Source organism: Haematobia irritans, chromosome 1 (assembly GCF_050003625.1).
Source record: "Haematobia irritans isolate KBUSLIRL chromosome 1, ASM5000362v1, whole genome shotgun sequence".
NCBI lineage: Eukaryota > Metazoa > Arthropoda > Insecta > Diptera > Muscidae > Haematobia > Haematobia irritans.
Genome location: NC_134397.1, coordinates 101,408,695 through 101,432,914, shown reverse-complemented (window position 1 = coordinate 101,432,914; position 24,220 = coordinate 101,408,695). Strand labels below are relative to the sequence as shown.

The following is a 24,220-nucleotide window of genomic DNA, read 5'->3' as shown; positions in this document are numbered from 1 at the left end:
TCCGATTGTCGTCTCAAAATATAACATCGTCTTCAGTTCGAGATTTACCAGATATTGGTAATGAACTACCACAATTACCACTACCATGTCCATCTCGCAAAAATGTATCGTTCCAAGCACATCCTGACTTGGCTACTAGGGAGAGGGTGGATGTGGCAACCCCGAACTTGCCGACTTCGGAGAATGAACGAGATGGCAACCCTTCAGCTGGCAGACGAAGAATTTTATATATAGAAAAAAATAAAAGAAGATTACAAGAAACCTAACACATAAGAAACATAAAAAGGAAATCATGAATAACTTTTTAGTTTATTTTCATTGATTGGTTCATATCGGTTCATAATTATTTATAGAATCCTCTATATAAAGGAAGCTTGTGGACACTGAAAAAATTATTTAAATTTATTCTTTAAAATAATGAAATTTTAATTAAAATAAATTTTATAATCTTTGCATCAATTTTGTTTATTAAATTTAGGACACAGATTTTAGAATTTTTCGTCCCTCCGTTAAAGTCGAACGCCTTTGAACTAAGGAAATTTTTCTTAAAAGCAAAGAAACACATTTTTGATGTAAAAAACATCGTCCTTAAATTAACTAAACTATTGTATCTTTAGGTTTATGATAAAAACGTTTTAAATATAGGCTAGGACCTATTTTGAAGATTTAGCATTTTTGATTTAAAGTTTTTGTTTTTGGAATTAAGAAAACGTTTTTTACTTTGAATATCCGTTATATATTACATTTTTGTTTGTACGTGAATAGCTTTATTAGTATACCGAGAAGACAGAATGAAAATTCGAATCAATACCAAAATCCTTAAGGGAAAAGAAAAATCTTTAGATCCAAGTAAACTTTTTTGAGTGTATGTAACATATTTAATCTATCATTTTTATCTAACATAAACTCCCTATTAACTAACATACAAGAAAGAAGGTTTAAGGGACCTTGCCATCAGCAACTGTTACTACAACCCATACTGAAAAAAATATTTACGTGATATTAAAGATTTTGAAAATTTGCGTCCCTTCGTTAAAGTTGCATGTCTTTAAACTAAGGCAAATTTTCCTTAAAGTAAAGAAACACATTTTTGATTTAAAGAAATCGTCCTTAAATTAACTGAAATATTGAATCTTTACATTTAAGATAAAAACGCTTCAAATATAGGTTAATTTTTGGAATTAAGAAAATATTTTTTACTTCGAAGTATCCGTCATAATTTGGATTTTTAAACTGACATTTGTTTGTACGTGAATAGCTTTATTTATATACCCGAAAAATAGAATGAAAATTCGATGAGACCTGTATCCTGCTTTTAATTTCATAGATCCTAGATTTAAAGCCAAAAAAAATTCCTTATTTTAAAGAACCCGCATCTTTGGCTCGGAATCAATGCCAAAATCCTTAAAGGAAGGTCAAAATCTTTGACCTTAAAGCAAACCTTTTTTTTAGTGCACGTAATTGGATTGGATTTGAGAGTCATTAGTTGGACTTTATAAACAATAACCGGCCGGGCCGAACCTTCGGCCATATATAATTTTTCGGATTTAAACGGATAAAAAAAGTAAACATTTAGATTTTTAATCAGTTTACTAAATTAATCAGTGCTATCGTGTCGAACGCAACTCAAAGTCGTCAAGTTAAGTACTGATGGAAGTCAGGTTTTTCTATTAAAACAATTGTATTTTCTACACTCACAAATAGTTTACTTGGATCCAAAGATTTTGACATTCAATTAAAGATTTTGGTACTAAATACAAGAAAAGGATGCGCCTTCTTTAACATAAATATATTTTTAGGGAATTCTCTGGCTTTACATCTAGGATCAATAAAATTAGGACACAGATCGCATCCATCGAATTTTAATTCGCTTTTTGCGATATAAATAATACTTCAAAGTAAAAAGGACTTTCTTTCTTTCCAAAAAAAAAAACAAAAAAACTTAATCCAAAGATGCAAATCCTTAAAATAAGTCTTAACCTATATTTGCAGCGTTTTTATATTAAATATAAAGATTCAATATTTCAATTAATTGATAGATGATTTATTTAAATTAAAAGCGTTTTTCTTTACTTTGAGGAAAATTCTCCTTAATTCAAAGAACTCCGACATAACAGTGGGACGCAAATTTCCAAATTTGGGTCCTAAATTTAATGAAAACCATTTTTAAAGCAAAGTTTTTAACTTTCTTTTAATTAAAATATCCTTATTTAAAATGAATTTGTCCTTAATATTGAGTACATTTTTAATACAATATTTTTTTCAGTGTACAGCTTTGTACGGAATTTTTATCCTTCGACAAACTCTATAAACTGTTTTGAATATACATACACATGTTTTCTGAATATAAATTTCAAATTTACTTACTAAAATATATTATAATTAAATAGCATTACTCTAATAAATGAAGAAGTCATACTATCGACAACTGGAGCTACTTTTGTGTAGAAAACAAAATAATAATGGTTCTTATTGCATTCTAGTGGACACTACACAGATTTTTTTTCATTTCAATCACGAAATTAATTGATCCAATTAATTTTTAAATCGATCACTAAAATGACAATATCAAACATCGATGCCTATTAAAAAATAATTGTTCCAATTACAGAGTTAATCGATTCAATTAAATTCTTTGATTGATTTTTATTTTAATTAAAGAAATAATTAAATCAATTGATATTTTAATTGAATATATTTGGAAATTCAATCAATATTATACTTGAAAAACATATTGGAGATATATTTTTCTGCGTTCTCTAGGTGTTCCCGTTTGTCAACTTGCAAATTTTTACCATAAATCATGATGATAAAATCCATCTTCTTGAAAATGTTAAAATATGCGTCCAAAACATATTGGACGCATATTTTGCACTGCAATATATAAAAACACATATTTTTGGCTATGTTTTTGGACTCAAATTGATATAGTCATTTTTGTCCCATTGGTTTATGTGGCATGTTTGAATCGTCCATATTTCCTCCTCGGGCATTTTTTCGTCGAGGTAGCCAATTTGGCAAAATGAACCCTTATTGCCTTCACTTTGACCACTTTTGCATGATATATATTGGCTTTTGTTCGAGTCCAAATGCTACATGTTCGCGATACATGTTGCCGACACACACAACATCTGCTCCAACACGTTCGGATCAGTCAAGTCGAAGTGGTCAAGAAACGTTGGCACGCAACATTAACCATGTTGTAAGGAACATTTCATCAAATATTAATACACAGCGATTGCTGGGTGCCGTTGGATGGACCACTGTTTGTTCACTTATGATGGGCAGCTTCTTGAAGGTTTCTTCGGACATTGCCATTTTTCTCGGAGTCGAACGTCGTGTTCAATTCACCATCTTCATCTTGCGACATTTGGTATGGTGTGCGGCCAAAGGTGTTTTGCTGTTTTTGTTGTTGCAATGTACGAGTTTAGGCGGTCTTTAAAAAACGGTCAAGTGAATCCTGAATTTGTGTAGAGACATTTGACATATGTATGTCCAAATGTGCGTATATACACATTAATGTACACGGTGGACATAGCATGTGGGAATGTACACAGCACACGCACACACGTACACACATAGAACTACACACGACTCTATGGATCTTCTTGTACAGCTCCTTTGCGTTAAATGAAAGAGCCTAAAGAGCGGCAAGTGACGGTCATACAGCAACATTTGCGAATAGCCAATGTTTTGAGTTTGGACCATGTGTAAAATAGGTTGATGGAATGGAGCGTACTTATATACTTACATTTAAACTACATGTGTATGTACGAAACTAAAATGTGTGGATATGTATGTATGTATATATGCGGCCAAATGTGTAAGAACGCGTTACGACGCGGAATGGTTTGGGCAGAGTGTAAAATGTGCCACCGATAATAATGGATGAATCTGCCTTAAATGAAAATAACGTGCATAGTTCCCAAAACTTGTCCTCACGCCACGGATTGTTCCTTATTCATCTTCCACGTTTTCTGCATCATCGTTAGTGCGAGCAGAAATCTAAAGGTCTCGGCGTCGCTGTCGATGTATTCGTCCATACAATTTTCGCCGTTAATCATTGTACTTTTGACTGTCACCGAAAACGGCGGGTAGTTTTGTTACCAAACCCACGATAAGAAGAAACGGTCAGCACGAGTGACCGATTGTGGAAGCCGCAACAACTACCCACCACCACCATGCCTACAAATATGTCACCATGCGTACGTGTGTGTATGTGTGCTCGTATATGTGTGCGTCTGTTTGCCTGAGACGGCTGCTTGTTTACCGTGAGGAATCCTTTCGCCGCGCTAATTCAATATTCACTCACGAGACTCGCGGTAGTTTGTCGCTGAACGCGAAGTTTATAGGTTCGCTGTGACAAGCAAAACAAAGACACAATCACATCCTTGCTGTACTCGAAAGAGTCAACACTAAACTTGTCGCTGCACACCAGGAACATTGTCATTTTCGATACAGCAAATCACTCAAAAGCAACATAAACTGAAATACACATTGGATACGACAACAACAAAATAATCATAAAAATTCGGTAACATTTATACCACAACATTGTAAATGATTTTGTGATCAAACTGAATTCGTGAAAATCGGTGTAAATAAATCCAACCATCCTTAGATTGACATTCAAAATAATTAGCAACAGTGATTCGATTCCATTCTTATAAATCAATATAAGAAAAATTTAAATTCTCATCTCTCGTGGAACTGTGGTGCAGTAGTGTGACAATAAAAATACAACATAGTTGATCGTTGGTCCAAAATAGAAAGAAGACAATAACATTAACATTAAAAGAAAGAACAAACTAATTAGTGAAAGGCGGTTGTGCTGCAACAAAGAAATATCCAAAGAATACATCGTAGTCTCGCGGTGAACAATATAGTTTTTTTGGGATCTTGTCAAAAACAAGGTAAGTTGTTCACAGACTATGTACACTGAGAAAAAAACATTATAATGACTTCATTTCATAGAATATAAATTTATATCATGTGATTTGTCCCACATGGCCAGAAGTTTAAAAATTCTTCATTGTCCTAAGATTTGGCAGAATAGTTTTGAATTAAAATAAATTCTGAAGAACTGAAATCACTGACACTAGAATTTTTACTAAATTAAGAGGAGATGTTAAATTAAGGGTGGCTTTTGGGGTAATCAGAGACTTCAAATGATGGTTTTCTTTGATTTCGAAGTTAAAAAGTTTCAAATGCCGAAACGTTATAGAATTGTATGAAATGTATAAAATATAGTAAACTTTATAAACCTTGGATGGAATTGTTTATTTATTTTTAATATTATTAATACTTTGAAAAAGTATCAAAAGTAATAAAATTCTTCCTTCTAACTTACATCTTGGAAAAATGTTAGCGTAAAAACTAATTTCATGAAAATTGGAAAGGAGATACATAATTCATTAATTCATCAATGTTTTTTTTTTATCCTACTGCAGTATGTATGAACGCATACAATATATTTGTGTAGGAGAATTTTCATACCATAAATATAGGTTCCATACCTCGGATACATACACTTATCGTGGCGATAATCCTATATATAAATCTGACCAAATTTAAATATAACTGCTACATATACGTATAATCTGACTTTGATATATCCATAAGCGTAGGAAGGCCTCTGGGGAGGGGGCTTAGAACCCTCCAGAAAATTGTAGCCCCCCCCCCCCCAGAATTTGAAAGCCTATTTACGATTTTCCATTGTTTTTATATATCCAGCAAAAAAGCGTTACCAAAAAAGTAGTGAAAATGTTATATTTGGATCCGGAAGTGGTGGAAAATTGGCGCAGAAGTTATGAATTTAACTAGGACGGATGTCCACCATTTCAACAGCTGTTGCACTGAATTTGAATCACTTTTTAGGGTGTGATCTGATTTCAGTGTTTTGAATGTGAATTAAAAGTTTGTGTGATATTTTTCCAAATAAATAATTTTTATTTTTTTAATGTGTTCTTACACCGAAACGTTTGACCTCGAACATTTCCAAAAATTATCGATATTTCTAGAATAGATTTGGCTTTTTTGCGGCAAAATGTTATTACTGTTTACCCTTTTTTAATGTATTTAAAAAAATACCCGTTAAAAAAGTTATAGAAATTGAATTTAAAAACTTCCTGTATATTTAGCTAAAACAATTAGCATCTTAATGAGGACATTTTTGGAAATGCTTTTACCATAAAATTGTGTCTTTAGAACAACTTCCATTTTTTTTTTGCTGGGAAAAATTATGGATGTATTAGTTGCTTTATTATAAATTAATTGTCTAGTTATGTTGAAGTCTGACTTTTTATTTATTTTTATAAAATACAATATTAACCCTCTAATGCCCCAATTTTTTTGCCAGCTTACTAAAACTCAATGTTAACGATACAAACTCAAGAAAACGACACAAGAAAAATATATACGGTAAAATTCAGTATATGCTGCAAAGCCTCTTGAACAGTTTTAACGAAATTTTCTTTTTATTTTACCCAGTTTTGATGGCTTAAAGTGTGTTTTACTAAAGGCTTCCTCATATAACGAAGCCCGCCTAAAGGCAGGATTGGGCATTAGAGGGTTAAGTGAATCTATAACTTCAGTCTATTAATTTTTAGCTAGGGGGGGCGATAGCCCCCCCCCCTAGGAAAATTGTCTAGCTACGCTACTGGATATATCCCTATGATCTGTAATATTTAATCAACGGTTTTCAAAGTAGGCATACGGTGTTACAAAGAAACACTTTGTGTCAAATTTGAAATAAATTTCGGAAACGACACACATCGGTTAAAACTTTTTTTATGTATTTTATTACTTTTTATATATGTTTCTTTTAGAACACTCCTTGCGAGTGCAGCCTTATGTAACACCAGAATTTGTCAATAGTACTCTCAAATTTAGTTTCCATTTGATTTTATTTGCTCTCAAAATTAAAGTATTCATAAATACAAAAATTAACAACAAAAAGAAACAAAAATTAATAAAATAATATTACACTGAGGAACCAAATTTTAGACAAACGAAAGTTGGACGTCTGTACAAGATTACCTGCCAACTTTTATCAGGGGTTGAACCATCGTTGAAAATTGTTTGTTCTTAAGAGGCAACTTCAAAAATGTTGTTTCCTTCGTGACAAAATATTTCTCTATATTGGATTGATAAAATGCTTAGCTCTACTTTGTAGTGAAAAAGCATTTTCACTACTACTACACCCATAGAAAAAATCATGAACGGCGTTGTCATTTCAAAACGTTTCGTTCATGAAAGTGAATCAACACACATGTCTGTCAAACTGAGAACAGACGGGGTCAATCTGACAACGTTAAAATGACACCATCCGTTGTCAAAACAACAACGAGCGTTCATGATCTGAAAACGTATTGGTTACGAATTTATAAACAAAATTAAAAAAAAAAAGATTTTCGCTACTGTGACTCGAACCTGTGTTGTGCGCACCATATGCGTTAACAGTCGCCTTAGCACATTGCACCACCATAACAACGTCTAACGATTATTTTAAGAATTTTTATGGAAAAAGAAAAACGAATGCCATTCATGAAATCGTGAACGCCCGTGGACAAAATCGTGAACATTTCGTTTTGATTTGTTGTGAACGTTTCCGTTTCATTTTGTCACCGTCCGTTCACGATTGTGGAACGCAATTTTTTCTATTAGTGTACGGCACCGCTAAAGGTAGTCCGCCAATAATAGGTACCAGTTGATTGGTGCGCTTTGTTATAGAATTCTCTTAACTTCTGTATCATTAAATCGTTTTTATGAAGTGTAGTTCGAATTCATAGAACACTCAAATTCTAGTTTTTTTATACTCTCGAATATTTTAGTTTTCCACCCGTAAAATCGACTTTTGGTCCAAACAGTCGAAATCGACAGTCGAAATCGATTTTACAACTTGCATTGAGAGGACAAATCAGTCGAAAGTTGGACTCGAAAGAGTTTTGACGTCTTCTTGAAATAAACAAATCGGAGCTATATAGCTTTAAATCCATGCTCTATAAAATTAATATTGTGATACAGATTTCATTTCATTGTCTTTCTGCGATATATTAACAAAACTATTCATGTCCCCATAAATAAATCGAAATTAGCACACGCAAAAAAATAATTCGTTTCTCCCAAACGAAATTTTAGACAAACAAAGTTCGTTTCTAATTTGCTTTTCGCTGTAAGGAAGTTTATTTGAAAGAAAAATATATACTGTTTGTGATAAACGTTTATTCTTTTCCAGGATGTAAAAACAATTTCATAAAGACTAACTCAAAAAACAATCTTTTCTGGCTAATAGCATTTTCCTTCACATCTTTCTCAATTCCACGAGGTTTTTTAGTTCTTAGCACCTTTTTCTGTAATAGACAATGTAGAAGAAATTCTACGATTTTATAAATTTTTAAAATTTTACCTTTCGCCTGGACGGAGAATCGAACCGCGGACCATGCACTTTGTAAGCCAATACACTAACCTCTAAGCTATGTAGCCGTTATTGCCATCAATAGAAAATTACCCATATAAGTTATATTTATATAGCATAGCTTGCGGCGCCCACGAACCGAATAAACACAGTTTATTTAGCAGAAACAAACATTTAGTTTGGCACCGTGGAGCTGTGGTTGCTACGTCCGACTTGCATGCCAAGGGTCGTGGGTTCGAGCCCTGCTTCGACCGAACTCCAAAGTTTTTGTTTTGCTTTTTTTTACATATATCCCAGATACGTTCGACAGATTCCGAAAAGATGTTCAACATTACATACTACTATATTAAATTTTTACTATGAACTGTAAAATGTGTCTTATTAAAGACTTAAAGTCAGAAAAGAACATTGCTTGATATAAACGAAATGGACTGTGTTGTTGGTTCAAAAATAATTTTTTCTATTGAAAAAATAAAAATTTTGTACCAAACGAATTTTTTTGGTGATAAAAGTTTAAAATTTTCGAAGAAATTCAAAAAACTCTAACGAAAGAAAAACGTTTTCGGTACACGTTTTCCAAACGTTTTTGTTCTTTGCGTGTATGGAGTAATCCTTACAGACTAACAATGCTATACTACAATATTTACAAATGGTATCTTATTCTTAAGTATTTAATAAGAGTGTAATATTTCTTTTTATAGTATATTTATCCTCTGAAAGATCAAAATATTTATAGTATTTATTAACTCATCACATAGTCGGCGAACAGGATCGTTATTTTCAAAGTATTATATAAATAATAATAAATAAATAATAATATATTATATAAATAATAATAAATAATAAATATGTACAGAATTCAAGTTTTGGAAACGTAATAGTGTAATTTTATATGTATTCTATTTCTCGCAATGATTTGCGGCATTGTACTATGTTAATTTTTATTAAACCTCAAAATCTATCATTTGTGAGCTTATATCCGGTCCCTTCTCTTAATATAAACGAAATAGACTCTTGCTCTCGAAAAATTCTATGCATGGAAATATAACCACACTCTCATTAGTAAGAGAGAATTCTACACTTGCAGTATCAAAATAGACTTGATAAAATTCGTTAACGTAGGATTATGAATTGCCATAAAGTTGATATTACATTCCCTAATTATTTATTTCGGCAATCACTCGGGATTTCGGTAACAGTCACGCTTGAAGCCAACAATAACAAACACACAGAAATAAGAGGAAACATGCTCACAATAAAAACAAGCTCCAGTGTTAATAGTTTCCCTGCGAGTTGAGAATGCTGATAGGACAGTCTTGTAGTCTAAAGCTTTTTTAACTTTTCTTCTGTTGATCAAGCTACTCTTGTAGTTTTATTTACATAAGGTTTTATGGTGAAATTAAATCTATAAAGGTATGATTGAGTGTGAAAATCAAAAATAAAAAACAACACATCTTATATTCTTTGAAATTTGAAGTAGAAATTACGCATTTTCTAAAAATCAAGTCGAAAAATCATGGCCTCATGGGGACATAGGGTTGGCCAAAGTTACAGTGATTTGATAGCGTTATCGAGGATTGAGTTGATGTGGTAGGAGTTGGATACTATTCATCGGGAAAAGGGTTCCCGTCAAGAAGACGACATAAGAAGCGAAACAATTGTTTGTTTTTACGGGAAAAGTTTCCGGAGTATGTCAACTCCCGAAGAGGTGATCAGAAGTAGACACCGGGTTTTTGAAATTCAAAACCTTGCGATTTCTTCCTTTAATTTCAAACGACTCTATTTTTTGCTTTCATAGTAGTTTTATATTGATTCAAATGGGAAGATTTCATTTAAGAATCAATTCACATTTACTCGATATGATCATTTTGTGCTCAAATCCTCTTCAGGTCGTTCGTACTGGAATGTGTTTGTCCTTAACATGCAGCATTCAAACTATTTTCCAAATAAGCGAAAGCGACTTACATCAGAGTCGTATTTTTGTAGACTTTTCTTCGTAAAATGTTCATACATTTAACAATGTTTTCTCTATTGAAATATATTAGTTTTAAGAAGCATTATTTACGAATTCATGAATACTTTACGAAATATTTCGAATAAGAATTTCTTCACAAAGAGTATGAAATATTTGTGTAGAAATGACAATATAATCAGAAATCATTTTAATGATTTTATTAGTGACAATAATCAGAATCAAAAAGTCGACATTTCGACTTGTTCTGGAAAAGTCTGGTTTTCGAATGTTCGTCTTTTTCGACTTTCAAAGTTTGTAGAAAGTTTCTCTCTGATATTGAAAACATATTGGAAGTAAACTTACTGGAATGCAGGGTTTCCAGAATTGTTTCACAAAAAACCGCTAGATTTGCCCAAAAAATAGCTTAAAAAGCTAAAAATAGCTAGAAAAAAAGCTATTTTTTTTATCAAAAGTCACTTTTTTGATTGAAAATTAACAAACATAGCTTTATTTCACTTAAATTTAATTGTATTAATTTTAATTCTACTTCTATGAGACTGGAACAATATCTAAGTCATGTAGCTCTGTTTCCGTACTCGATACATTTTGATTACTATCACAAAATTTTACTGGAAGTCCTTCGTTTACACCAAAAAGAACATTTTTCCCAGTAAAAAAGATGTTGTACACTGATGATTTTGGTATTGATTCCGAGTCAAATTTGAATTTATTCGTTTTTCAGCTTTTTCATGAGCTATCAAAGTGCTTTAAAAACGTGTTAACGACAACTTAAATTTTCAAATTCAGACTCGACTTCAAGTAGAAATTATTCTATATATCAAGTAAAATACGTCTTTAAAATAAAGTGTAGAAAAACATCTTCTAGTTTTGAACGCTTTTTTTGTTTGTGGTCAAGATATGAAAACTCCACAAATTTAAAGGCTATTTCATTAATTTTAAGAATTTTTTTTTTTAAGAATTGACCCTAGCCTAACAAAATTTTCTTTCATGTAAAGATATCCATTTTTAAGTTGAGTCACTTAACATAACTATAAGGACAAAATAACTTCACTGACAAAACGACTTTTTCGATTTTTGGACAAGGAAAACAGTTTATATACGAGAAATTCAAAAATGCTATTATGAGCAAAATTCGTGTTCGCATTTTAAGGACATGAAATCATGAAATAAAATAAAAAGGACATCATAAACGACTCAAATGCTAGGTTAGGTTAGGTTAGGTTAAAGTGGCAACCGATTAAGTTTCAGGCTCACTTAGACTATTCAGTCCATTATGATACCACATTTAACTAAAAGTACCTATTACATATGGGCACTTCTAGTTTTAACCACTGAACCTTCACTATTATTTTCTTTTGTTAAACCAACCACATTGTTCCAAAAACATTAGCAGACTGCTGAAGTTAACGTTTTCCAGGTCCGCTAGTAATCTAAAGCTATATGCCCCTAAAATAACGCCAAGGTATTTTGCACACTCACCAAAGGGTATTTCAATACCACCTAAGAAAATGTGCCTAACCGTGGGAGGTTTGAGATCTTTGCAGTACATGACTAGTTGTCTTTGCAGGATTTACCCCAAGACCATTATCTTTCGCCCATTTCTCAGTCATCCGGATGGCTCTCTGTATAATATATCTGATTGTGGATGGGAATTTTCCCCTGACTGCTAACGCCACATCATATGCATATACCACCACTTTTATCCTTTCTTTTTCTAGGGAAACCAGAAGGTTGTTTATAGCAACATTCCAAAGAAGAGGTACTCCTCCTTGGGGAGTGCCTCTGTTCACATACAGAGATGATCTGCATCAAACTTTTTAAGGTTTGCGACTGTCGCAATGTTGTAAACGTCGTAAACGTCATATACACGTCGTAAATGTAGAAAAAGTAGCAAAACTCCAAATACTTTAGACCCTTCAGATAGGCAGCGAATGATATCCAAGATGGTGATATATGCAAAGAAGTTTCAATTGTCAGGAATTATTAACGAGTTTAAAAAATCTTGAGAATATAGTTATTTCAATTCGAAACTTGAAGCCAAGATTACTATAAACTACTCGATGGTGCAGTAAACGTGACGGTCGGAAATCGCTCATGGTCAACCTTTGACAAATTACTGCAGAAACTAGAAGGAAGGAAAACTACTTAAGTCTTACATAAGTGAATTGCTGTTTAGAGAGAATTTTATAAAATCACTTTTTGGCTTATTAGAGCCAATTTCTATACTAATTAAACATTTTCAAAATTGTAGCTAGTCATTCGTTGATGCAACTGTTCTGGCGGTGCCACAGTGAATCAGCGGTCATTTCCTATCGAGGAAATTGTATCGGAATCTAGAATAAAATGGGCGTTAAATAGCTTTGGACCATTCAAATCCCCCGGCCCTGATGGAATTACTGCGGCGGAGTTACAAGCAGTGACTGAAAGAATTATCCCTTGGTTGACGGTGATATATAAAGGATGTATAAACTTAGCATATATTCCAGAAAATTTGAGGGAAACATAAGTCGTTTTCATACCGAAAGCGGGAAAAGCCTCTTACTCGAGTGCGAAGGATTTCCGAACAATCAGCATATCCTCATTACTACTTAAGACTCTGGAGAGGATGATAGACATTTATCTTAGAACTAGCGTCGATTCAAGTTTGCTCTCGAAACGACAGCATGCATACTCGAAGGGCAGGTCTACTGAGGCGGCTTTGCATAAACTAGTCAGCTTTATTGAAAGCTCACCATCTGTCAATGAATACACAATCGTGGCGTTTCTAGACGTCGGGTGGACATTCAATAACGTCCATCCGAGCTCGATATTAAATGGACTGGCAACTCTGAATGATGATCCAGGTATACTTAGGCTGCTATACGAACTGCTACTCAGCCACTGCGAACTCGGCCACACTAGGACAAGCAAACATACAGAGGCACTCCCCAAGTAGGAGTACCTCTTCTTTGGAATGTTGCTATAAACAACCTTCTGGTTTCCCTAGAAAAAGAAAGGATAAAAGTGGTGGCATACGCAGATGATGTGGCGCTAGCAGACAGGGGAAAATTCCCATCCACAATCAGAGATATTATACAGAGAGCCCTCCGGATGACTGAGAAATGGGCGTAAGATAATGGTCTTGGGGTAAATCATGCAAAGACAGAACTAGTCATGTACTGCAAAGATCGCAAAACTCCAACGGTTAGGCCCATTTCCTTTGGGGGTATTGAAATACCCTTTGGTGAGTGTGCAAAATACCTAAACCACTAAAACCAAAAATTGTGCATTGGCTATACCCGGCAGTGGGTAGACCTATAATGCTATATGGTGTTGTAGTCTGGTGGCCGGCACTTCACCAGCCGACAAGTTTAGACAAAGTTCAGCGTATGGCGTGTTTGTGTATCTCAGGCGCATTCAGCAAGACAGGAAAAAATTCCCTTAATGTCATGCTGCATCTATTGGCTATAGACATTTTGGCCAAAAAGTCAGCAGCAACAACGGCTGTGCGGTTGTGCGAGCTATCGCTGTGGTCGGAAAAAAGTTACGGTCACAGTTCGGTCCTCCAAATAATGCCTTATGTGCCTAACGTAGTGGATTATACTTTGGCGAAACCACTTTTCGACAAAAAGTTTGATACTGTAGTTCCCAACAGTGAGGCGTGGTGCACACAGACCCCGGGGAATAAACGATATATAGATTTCTACACTGATGGCCAAATTGGATGGACAAGTGGGTTTCGGAGTATATTCTAAAGATCTGGAACTTCGAATAGCGAAAAGATTACCTAAAGATTGTAGTGTTTTTCAGGCTGAAATACTAGCAATAAGAGAGGTGACGAATTGGCTGAGAAGTAATGTTCCACCAAATGTTGTCATTAATATATACTCAGACAGTCAACCTGCAATAAAATCCTTGGACTCTGTGTTCCTTAACTCGAAAACGGCCATCGACTGCTGCAAATCTGTCAATGAGATGGCTGAGCAGCACAATATTCACCTAATATGGGTGCCTGGCCATTGGATCATACCGGGGAACTGCGAAGCGGGTGAGTTGGCGAGGCTAGGGACTACCTTAAATATTCTAGGGGAACTAGAATCTGTTGGTATGCCCCTGGCTACCTGCAAGCTCATACTGCGTGAGAAGGCTGTTATGATGGCAAATGTTCGATGAGAGAACTGCAAGCGTTGTAACGACACCAAGCAAATATGGCCCCATTTAAACTTAAACCGCACACTAGATATGCTAGTGTTCTCGAGACGTCAGATATCAGCAAATTTTAGGGGCATATAGCTTTAGATTACTGGCGGACCTGGAAAAAGTTAACATAAGCAGTCTGCTAATGTTTTTGGAACAATCTGGTTGGTTCAACAGAAGGAAATAATCGAGAAGGCTCAGCGGTTAAAACTAGAAGTGCCCATATGTAATACGTACTTTTAGTTAATGTGGTATCACAATGGACTGAATAGTCTAAGTGAGCCTGAATCTTAATCGGGCCGCCACTTTAACCTAATCTAACTTAACCTATCGGTAAGTGTTACCGCAACCCAAGTAATGCTATTGTGGATGACAGTCTTTAGTACAATTTTCTATGCAATCCATAGTGGAGGGACTTACATGTTAAGTAAGGTTAAATATGATCGGGGGCTGGTACGGGCATATTTAGCCACTCCCTGATCATTTGAAACACCCAGAAATGTGGCCAACATTACTGAAAGGAGGAGATAAATTGCATAACTTAACGTTTTGTTGATCTTCTGAAACTCATAATTTGTATGCAAGGCTGAACATGCCACCTTGGGGACACCCGGTTGACTTATACACTACACAGGTTTTATTATGCTAAAGATATAATTTAGCAAAAAAGAAATGTCCATTCCATTTCCCTATTAGATTCAGTCTTGAACTCGCAGCCCAAGTGATTGTTAGATATCCATAACAATAGGTATTTGAATTGCATGCCAGAGAATTCTTTCACTGCATTTAGCAGCAACTTCGGAAGCACGTGTAATGATTAATGTGTAATTAATACATAATTATTTATGTAAGCATGTAGGTAAGAGTATGCGTATGCGTCCCATCCTCCCCACACAAAAATTCATTCAGGCATATTTTACAATCGTATTGTTCTGTCGTGGAGCACATACATACACATATTCGCACACTTTAGTACATACACTGACGTGACGTATGGTGCTGTGTAACAACTTCAACAGATGTATTATGTGGAGCATTAAGTTTACCAGCTGATTTGACCAACCACCTATACACACACTCTCTTGTATGTTTATGTGCGTCCTCCGAAACAGAAATAGGGCAAAGTAGATACTTATGCACACTTAATAACACATTTATTTATATACACAACTTCAAACTTACATGTGTGTTAAATCACATCACATAGCAAGTTCAAGAATTATCGTCAAGTTCACATTTATTACATTGTCTCGACCGGCATCTTTACTTACGTTCTTTGCTTACTTTTTTATAATATTAAGTGTAAGTACATATATTTCCCCATTCGCATGGATATATACACATAGATATATGTGTTAGTGTAGATATGTATGTGTGTATTATGTAGTAAAGCAACCAGACTAGAGCATAGTTTTTTCAATATCGCATTGTCTCCCTGAAACCTAAATCTATTAAAAATACATCGAAAATAGAAATACAAAAATAAGTGAGATAGATAAAAAAATACAAAAAGTCGTCTCGGAAAGCACACTGATGTAAGAACATGAATAGGAAAAGTAAAAGGAAAAACTAAGTTTGGAGCACATTTTTTATTTGAGAAATATTTTTTTCACATTAAACTGTTACTGGTGTTGACCTTTATTTGCCAGACTATCCATGTTCACATGTCTCTTTACATACATATGTGTGTGAATGGGGGGTCCATGTGTTTGTGGAATACTTGCAATTCCACAGACCATGGTAATAAACCGTACCCCTACCCCATTGACTGACTAACTGGCAAACGATAAACATGTAATAAAATTATGTATAATGGGGTCGTATGCAGACACACGAACTATTACTGTGCCGCTGGAACATACTTATACCCATTTGATATAAAGTACATGATTGTGCATACGTATACATTTCTATCTCCATATGGATGTGTAATATAAAAGTATGCTGAAAGGATATGGGGCAGACTGCACAATGTGCACTTCATATATATTTTTTCTACATTACGAAAAAGTTGAATGAAGGAGGTGACAATTGGATAAAAGTGAAAGTAAGAGAATACATTTAATAAATTCCCTGATTTTTTTTATAAAATAATTCCTTATAATTTTGGTATTGAGTTTACATTAGAAAAACTAATAAATAAAAAGAATCATTCACTTGTTGAGTCATTTGCATCCTACTCAGACATCATTGTTGAAGTCATTAAATGGGTTATAATGGATTTGATCGTGTTGGATTATTTTTATGCACTTTGCTTACACATCAAAGCACCGTGGTGCAATGGTTAGCATGCCCGCCTTGCATACACAAGGTCGTGGGTTCGATTCCTACTTCGACCGAACACCAAAAAGTTTTTCAGCGGTGGATTATCCCATCTCAGTAATGCTGGTGACATTTCTGAGGGTTTCAAAGCTTCTCTAAGTGGTTTCACTGCAATGTGGAACGCCGTTCGGACTCGGCTATAAAAAGGAGGTCCCTTGTCATTGAGCTTAACATGGAATCGGGCAGCACTCAGTGATAAGAGAGAAGTTCACCAATGTGGTATCACAATGGTCTGAATAGTCTAAGTGAGCCTGATACATCGGGCTGCCACCTAACCTAACCTAACCTACACATCAAAGCAAGTGAAACTTTGACTCATTCCAAAGACTAGAATTTCTTATAAATTTTAGTATAACTTAAAATATTTCCAATATACGATGCCAGAGAATGTATTTCTATTACTAGTCTTCGTATCACAAATTTAACCGATTCTAAAAAATTTAACCGATAATGCTTTCTGCGATAAATACTCTAATGGTGAATTTAATCTAGCTCTGTTAGTCTTTAACTTCTGTTGACAAAAAGTAAATTGAAGACACTTTCGTTGCAGGTTAATTTTAACGTTTTTTTTTGCAGTTAATTGCCCATCTTGCTCTAATCTGAACTTTGAACGCCTGTGTTCCATCAAAGCTGACGTTACACACTATTTTCTTTGAAAACGTACATGCACTGACACAAATATGACCAACAATTTCATGTCTTTAAATACGAATCGTACACCCAAAAAAAAGTTTACTTGGATTCAAAGATTTAAGGATTTTGGTATAGATTCCGAGCCAAAGATGCGGGTTCTTTAAAATAAGGAAATTTTTTGTGCGACCTATCTGGCTTAGGATGTATAAAATTAAAATTAGGATACAGATCTCATTTATCGAATTTTCATTCTATTTTGCCGGTATTTTAATAAAGCTATTCACGTACAAATAAATGCCAGTTTAAAAATCCAAGTTATGACACATACTTCGAAGTAAAAAATATTTTCTTAATTCCAAAAAAACACTTTAAAACAAATTTGCCTTAGTTTAAAGACATGCAACTTTAACGAAGGAAGGTAAATTTTCAAAATGTGTGTACTAAATTTTTATTAAAATTTCATTATTTTAAAGAAATTTGTCCTTAATAGTGTGTAAATTGCGCATCCTAAAATTGAGGTTGCGTAATCATTAATATCACGTAAATATTTCAGTGTAAGCTTCTAAGGTGTACTGAAAAAACTAGTTACGTGGTATTAAAGATTGCGCAACCTAAATTTTAGGAAACCCAATTTACCCAATGTTAAGGATAAATTTCCTTAAATAATGGAATTTTTATTAAAAGAATGTTTCTTATATATGGTTAAACATTTTTTATTGAATTTAAGACATGCATTTTTGATATTTGCGTCCCTCCGCTAAAGTCGTATGTCTTCGAACTAAGGCAAATTTTCCTTAAAGTAAAGAACAACATTTTTGATTTAAAAAAATTGTCCTTAAATTAACTGAAATTTTTAATGTTTATATTTAAGATAAAAAAGCTTCAACTATAGACTGTCTTATTTTGAGGATTTTGTATCATTGGTTTAAAGTGTTTTGGAATTAAGATAACAATTTTACTTTGAATTACCCGTTATAATTTTGACTTTTTAACTAGCATTTGTTTGTACGTGAATAGCTTTATTAATATATCGGAGAATAAAAATTCCATAAATGTGGACTGTATCCCAATTCTAACTTCATTGATCCTAGATTAAAAGCATCTTTGGCTCGCTATCAATACCAAAAGGTAAGGTCAAAATCTTTGGGAAGGTCAAAATCTTTGGACCCAAGAAAACTTTTTTTGAGTGTGGCTTCACCGTAATGTACAATGCCTTTCGAACTCGGCAATAAAAATAAGATCCCTTGTCATTAAGCTGAACGTAGAATCGGGCAGCACTCATTGATAAGTGAGGAGTTCGTGTTTTCCACGGATTGCCACTATATCCAACCTTCCATTGTTAACTCTTTCTAAAATTTTTCCAACAGCGATGGAGATATCCTATAATAAAATCCTTATCCATAAATAAATCCTGCAAATAATCGTGTAAAAACAAGAAAATGGTTACTTAATTCGTCTTTGGGAGTTAGCGCAAAATAAAGTTTGCTCTTCTCGATGCTCTCATATATTTTCAACCCCCGAAAACTGTTTTTTCTTACATATACATAGGGCCAGTTTCTCAATGTCTTGTTATTTTTATCGTGTCGATAAAACAGCTGATCCCATACAAAAATTTTACTAACCGGAGGTCTATCCACCGGTTAAAATTAATCGGAGGATGAGAAACTGGCCAATAGAATTTTAAATTTAATGTTTGGCTTTTAGTGGTATTGTTTTTGGTTGGCTTACATTTCGCTTGCAATCTTAAGTCGACTATGGTTTTAAAGGAGTGTCAATGGTGTGGGCCGCGTATGTGGAAGTAGTTGTAGGCAAACTTACTATTTAAGGATACAAGCCCTACAAATTCAGCAGAGTTTTACACCTAGATGCATTATATGTATTATGTATTGCCATTTTCTTTTCATTACAAATGTATGTATTATATCAATAACAAGAACAAATATTTGTAAAATATATGAACCAATTTTTATTTTACGGATACATGGTTAGTACAAATCATACTAAAATGAAGCGTATATAAAATAACGTCCAATACAGTTCGGGATTAAATCAAGTACAGATCGTTCTTGGATCAAGCATAGTGGGATTATATTCAAGAATAAAAAAGATTGATCCAAGCCTTGAATCCGCATAAAACAAGTTCGTTTGAGCTCAGCCACCGTGGTGCAATGGTTAGCATGCCCGCCTTGCATACACAAGGTCGTGGGTTCGATTAAATAGAGCTTCACTAGGCTTGAATCAGGCACTTCCCGTACTTAAAGGAAGTGCAAACTCGATTAAGAATTTCTAAAGTTATGATAATTTTTTCGGGATTAAATTAAGAATTTTGTACTTAAATTTAGAAAAATCATACTTACCGTACTTTTGACACCGCTACGGCTTGAAATTAGTAAACTTTTCTCTATTATTTTTTTGGGTGTTAAGTTGTGAAAATGAAAAATCTTGGTAAGTGTCAAACAAACCATCTACATAAGTACCTATACATTTATAGCAAAGACGATAGAATAGGAAGATGTGAAATGGGGTATGCATGTGTTAGTATCAGAAACCAAAGATTAATATCATACTTGTAGGAAAAGCGCACCGAACTTATTGGTTTGATGCCGAAATTTTTTTTTGCTATTTTCTTAAAATAGCACTAAAGTATTAATAAAATATTTAACGAAGTGTTTTTGTTCTTTTAAAAGTTAAAAAATTGCTAAAATATGCTAATTAAGTTTTGTTACGAATGCAAAATGAAAAGAGAAACCGAAAAAAATTGCAACTTCTCATGGAACGTGTATGGCAATGATTATAGAAGAGGAAGATGGGAGATTGGCTACTGAGCACATCAAACCATTTACCACATTAGTTTAATACTCGAACCAAACGCGTATACGACAAGTATTGGCATAGCATTAAAATGCAAATATAATTTCACGAAATAAATTTCCATAAAGGGGAAAATGTATTTTTTTTTTTTGTTGCCTAAAATTTAACATTGTTTCATTAAGAAAATTACATTTTTCATTTAAAAAATAAAAACTAAAAACAACTAAAAGATTACAAACATGTATTAAACTAATCTGCTAAATGCAACATTTGGTATGACGCAAGCCAATCTCCCATCTTCCTCAAATCTATAATCTTTGGTGTTGGTACAAATCTCAGATTTTTTTTACGAAAAAGAATAACAACAAGCCCATTTCACATCTTCCTATTCTATCGTCTTTGATTTATAGTCTATTTATAGACAAACAAATCTCACACATCGATTTGTTTTGATGTTACAACAAAACAAATTTCGTGAAAACAAGTAAGGAAAGTCTAAAGTCGGGCGGGGCCGACTATATTATACCCTGCACCACTTTATAGATCTAAATTTTCGATACCATATCACATCCGTCAAATGTGTTGGGTGCTATATATAAAGGTTTGTCCCAAATACATACATTTAAATATCACTCGATTTGGACAGAATTTGATAGGCTTTTACAAAATCTATACACTCAAAATTTAAGTTGGCTAATGCACTAGGGTGGAACACAATGTTAGTAAAAAAATATGGGAAACATATAAATCTGAAGCAATTTTAAGGAAACTTCGCCAAAGTTTATTTATGATTTATCGCTCGATATATATGTATTAGAAGTTTAGGAAAATTAGAGTAATTTTTACAACTTTTCGACTAAGCAGTGGCGATTTTACAAGGAAAATGTTAGTATTTTGACCATTTTTGTCGAATTCGAAAAAACATATATATGAGAGCTATATCTAAATCTGAACCGATTTCAACCAAATTTGGCACGCATAGCAACAATGCTAATTCTACTCCTTGTGCAAAATTTCAACTAAATCGGAGTTAAAAATTGGCCTCTGTGGTCATATGAGTGTAAATCGGGCGAAAGCTATATATGGAAGATATATATAAATCTGAACCGATTTCAACCAAATTTGGCACGCATAGCTACAATGCTAATTCTGCTCTCTGTGCAAAATTTCACCTAAATCGGAGCAAAAAATTGGCCTTTGTGGTCATATTTGTGTAAATCGACCTAAAGCTATATGGGAGCTATATCTAAATCTGAACCGATTTCAACCAAATTTGGCACGCATAGCTACAATGCTAATTCTACTCCCTGTGCAAAATTTCAATTAAATCGGAGTAAAACATTGGCCTCTGTGGTCATATGAGTGTAAATCGGGCGAACGATATATATGGGAGCTATATCTAAATCTGAACCGATTTCAATAAAATTTGGCACACTTGACAACACTACTAGTTGAACTCCTGCAAAATTTCAACCAAATTGGGGTAAAACTCTGTCTTCTGGGACCGTATTAGTCCATATCGGGTGAAAGATATATATGGGAGCTATATCTAAATCTGAATCGATTTCAAAAAAATTTGGCACACTTGACTATAGTACTAATTGTTCTTCTTGTGCAAAATTTTAAGCAAATTAGGGTATAACTCTGGCTTCTGGGACCGTATTAGTCCATATCGGGCGAAATATTTCTTCCAAAATCAATAGATATCTGTTCTGAGCCAAAACACGTACTTGTGCCAAACTTAAAGTCGTTTGGACTAAAACTGCGACCTAGACTTTGATTACAAAAATGTGTTCACGGACAGACGGACATGGCTATATCAACTCAGGAGCCCACCCTGAGCATTTTTGCCAAAGACACCATGTGTCTATCTCGAAAAATAAAGGATAAAAGTGGTGGCATACGCAGATGATGTGGCGCTAGCAGTCAGGGGAAAATTCCCATCCACAATCAGAGATATTATACAGAGAGCTCTCCGGATGACTGAGAAATGGGCGAAAGATAATGGTCTTGGTGTAAATCCAGCAAAGACAGAAATAGTCATGTGCTGCAAAGATCGCAAAACTCCCACGGTTAGGCCCATTTCCTTAGGGGGTACTGAAATTCCCTTTGGTGAGTGTGCAAAATACCTTGGCGTTATTTTGGACAGGAAGCTGAATTTTAGGCTTAATATTGAAGAGAGGGCGAGAAAAGCCACGGTAGCTTTGTACTCGTGCAAAAAGGCAATAGGGAAAAAGTGGGGACTAAGACCAAAAATTGTGCATTGGCTATACACGGCAGTGGTTAGACCTATAATGCTATATGGTGTTGTAGTCTGGTGGCCGGCACTTCAGAAACCGACTTGTTTAGATAAAGTTCAGCGTATGGCGAGCTTATGTATCTCAGGCGCATTTAGTAAGACAGGAACAGACTCCCTTAATGTCATGCTACATCTATTGCCTTTAGACATTTTGGCCAAACAGTCAGCTGCAACAACGGCTGTGCGGTTGCGCGAGCTATCGCTGTGGTCGGAAAAAATGTACGGTCATAGTTCGGTCCTCAAAGTAATGCCAGATGTGCCTAACGTAGTGGATTACACCCTGGCAAAACCACTTTTCGACAAAAAGTTTGAAACTCTAATTCCCAACAGTGAGGCGTGGTGTACACAGACCCCGGGGAATAAAAGATATATAGATTTCTATACTGATGGCTCCAAATTGAATGGACAAGTGGGGTTCGGAGTATATTCTAAAGATCTGGAAATTCGAATAGCGAAAATATTACCTAATCACTGTAGTGTTTTTCAGGCTGAAATATTGGCAATAAGAGAGGTGGTGAATTGGCTGAGAAGTAATGTTCCAACAAATATTGGCATTAATATATACTCAGACAGTCAACCTGCAATAAAATCCTTGGACTCTGTGTTCCTTAACTCAAAAACGGCCATAGACTGCCGCAAATCTCTTAACGAGATGGCTGACCAGTACAATATTCACCTAATATGGGTGCCTGGCCATAGGAACATACCGGGGAACTGTGAAGCAGATGTGTTAGCAAGGCTAGGAACTACCTTACATATTCCAGGGGAACTAGAATCTGTTGGTATGCCTCTGGCCACCTGCAAGCTCTTACTGCGTGAGAAGGCTGTTATGATGGCCAATATTCGATGGGAAAATTGTAACGACACCAAGCAAATATGGCCCCAATTAAACTTAAACCGCACACTAGATATACTAGTGTTCTCAAGGCGTCAGATAGCACTCCTAACATCTGCTATAACGGGTCGCTGCCTGATAGGCGAATTTGCAAAAACTATAGGGGCGAAGTATAATGACTATTGTATAAGCTGTCATGACGTGGAGGAAAAGGAATCAATTAAACACCTCTTGTGTGAGTGTCCTGCGAATTTAAGCGAATTTTAGGAGCATATAGCTTTAGATTACTGGCTGACCTGGAAAACGTTAACTTAAGCTGTTTGTTAATGTTTTTGGAGCAATCTGGTTGATTCCACAAAAGTAAATAATAGAGAAGGTTCAGTGGTTAAGACTAGAAGTGCCCATATGCAATAGGTACTTTTAGGTAAATGTGGTATCACAATGGACTGAATAGTCTAAGTGAGCCTGAAATTTAATCGGGCTGCCACTTTAACCTAACCTAACCTATCTCGTCTCCTTCTGGGTGTTGCAAACATATGCACTAACTTATAATACCCTGTTCCACAGTGTGGCGCAGGGTATAATAAAAAACAACGACGACAAATGTTAAATTTCTTCTAAATGCCTTTTGTGCACTTGTTAACGTTCTTCTTTTTTTCACCAATGAATGAGAAAAAAAGCTTCCCCCAATTTAAAGAAAATCCTCCATATCTTGTTCATCATTCGAAATCTATGGAAAACAAATATTACGAT

General features: G+C 34.6%; 1 protein-coding gene across 1 annotated transcript in view; it reads left to right on the top strand.

The window, feature by feature from the left end:
• The first annotated feature begins 3,503 nt into the window (after positions 1 to 3,503).
• dan (protein distal antenna) overlaps positions 3,504 to 24,220 on the top strand; it is a 37,877-nt gene continuing 17,160 nt past the window's right edge. The window contains exon 1 of the mRNA XM_075291273.1: positions 3,504 to 4,913. The gene's annotated coding sequence lies outside the window, so the exon portion shown is untranslated. The remainder of the gene's footprint in view (positions 4,914 to 24,220) is intronic.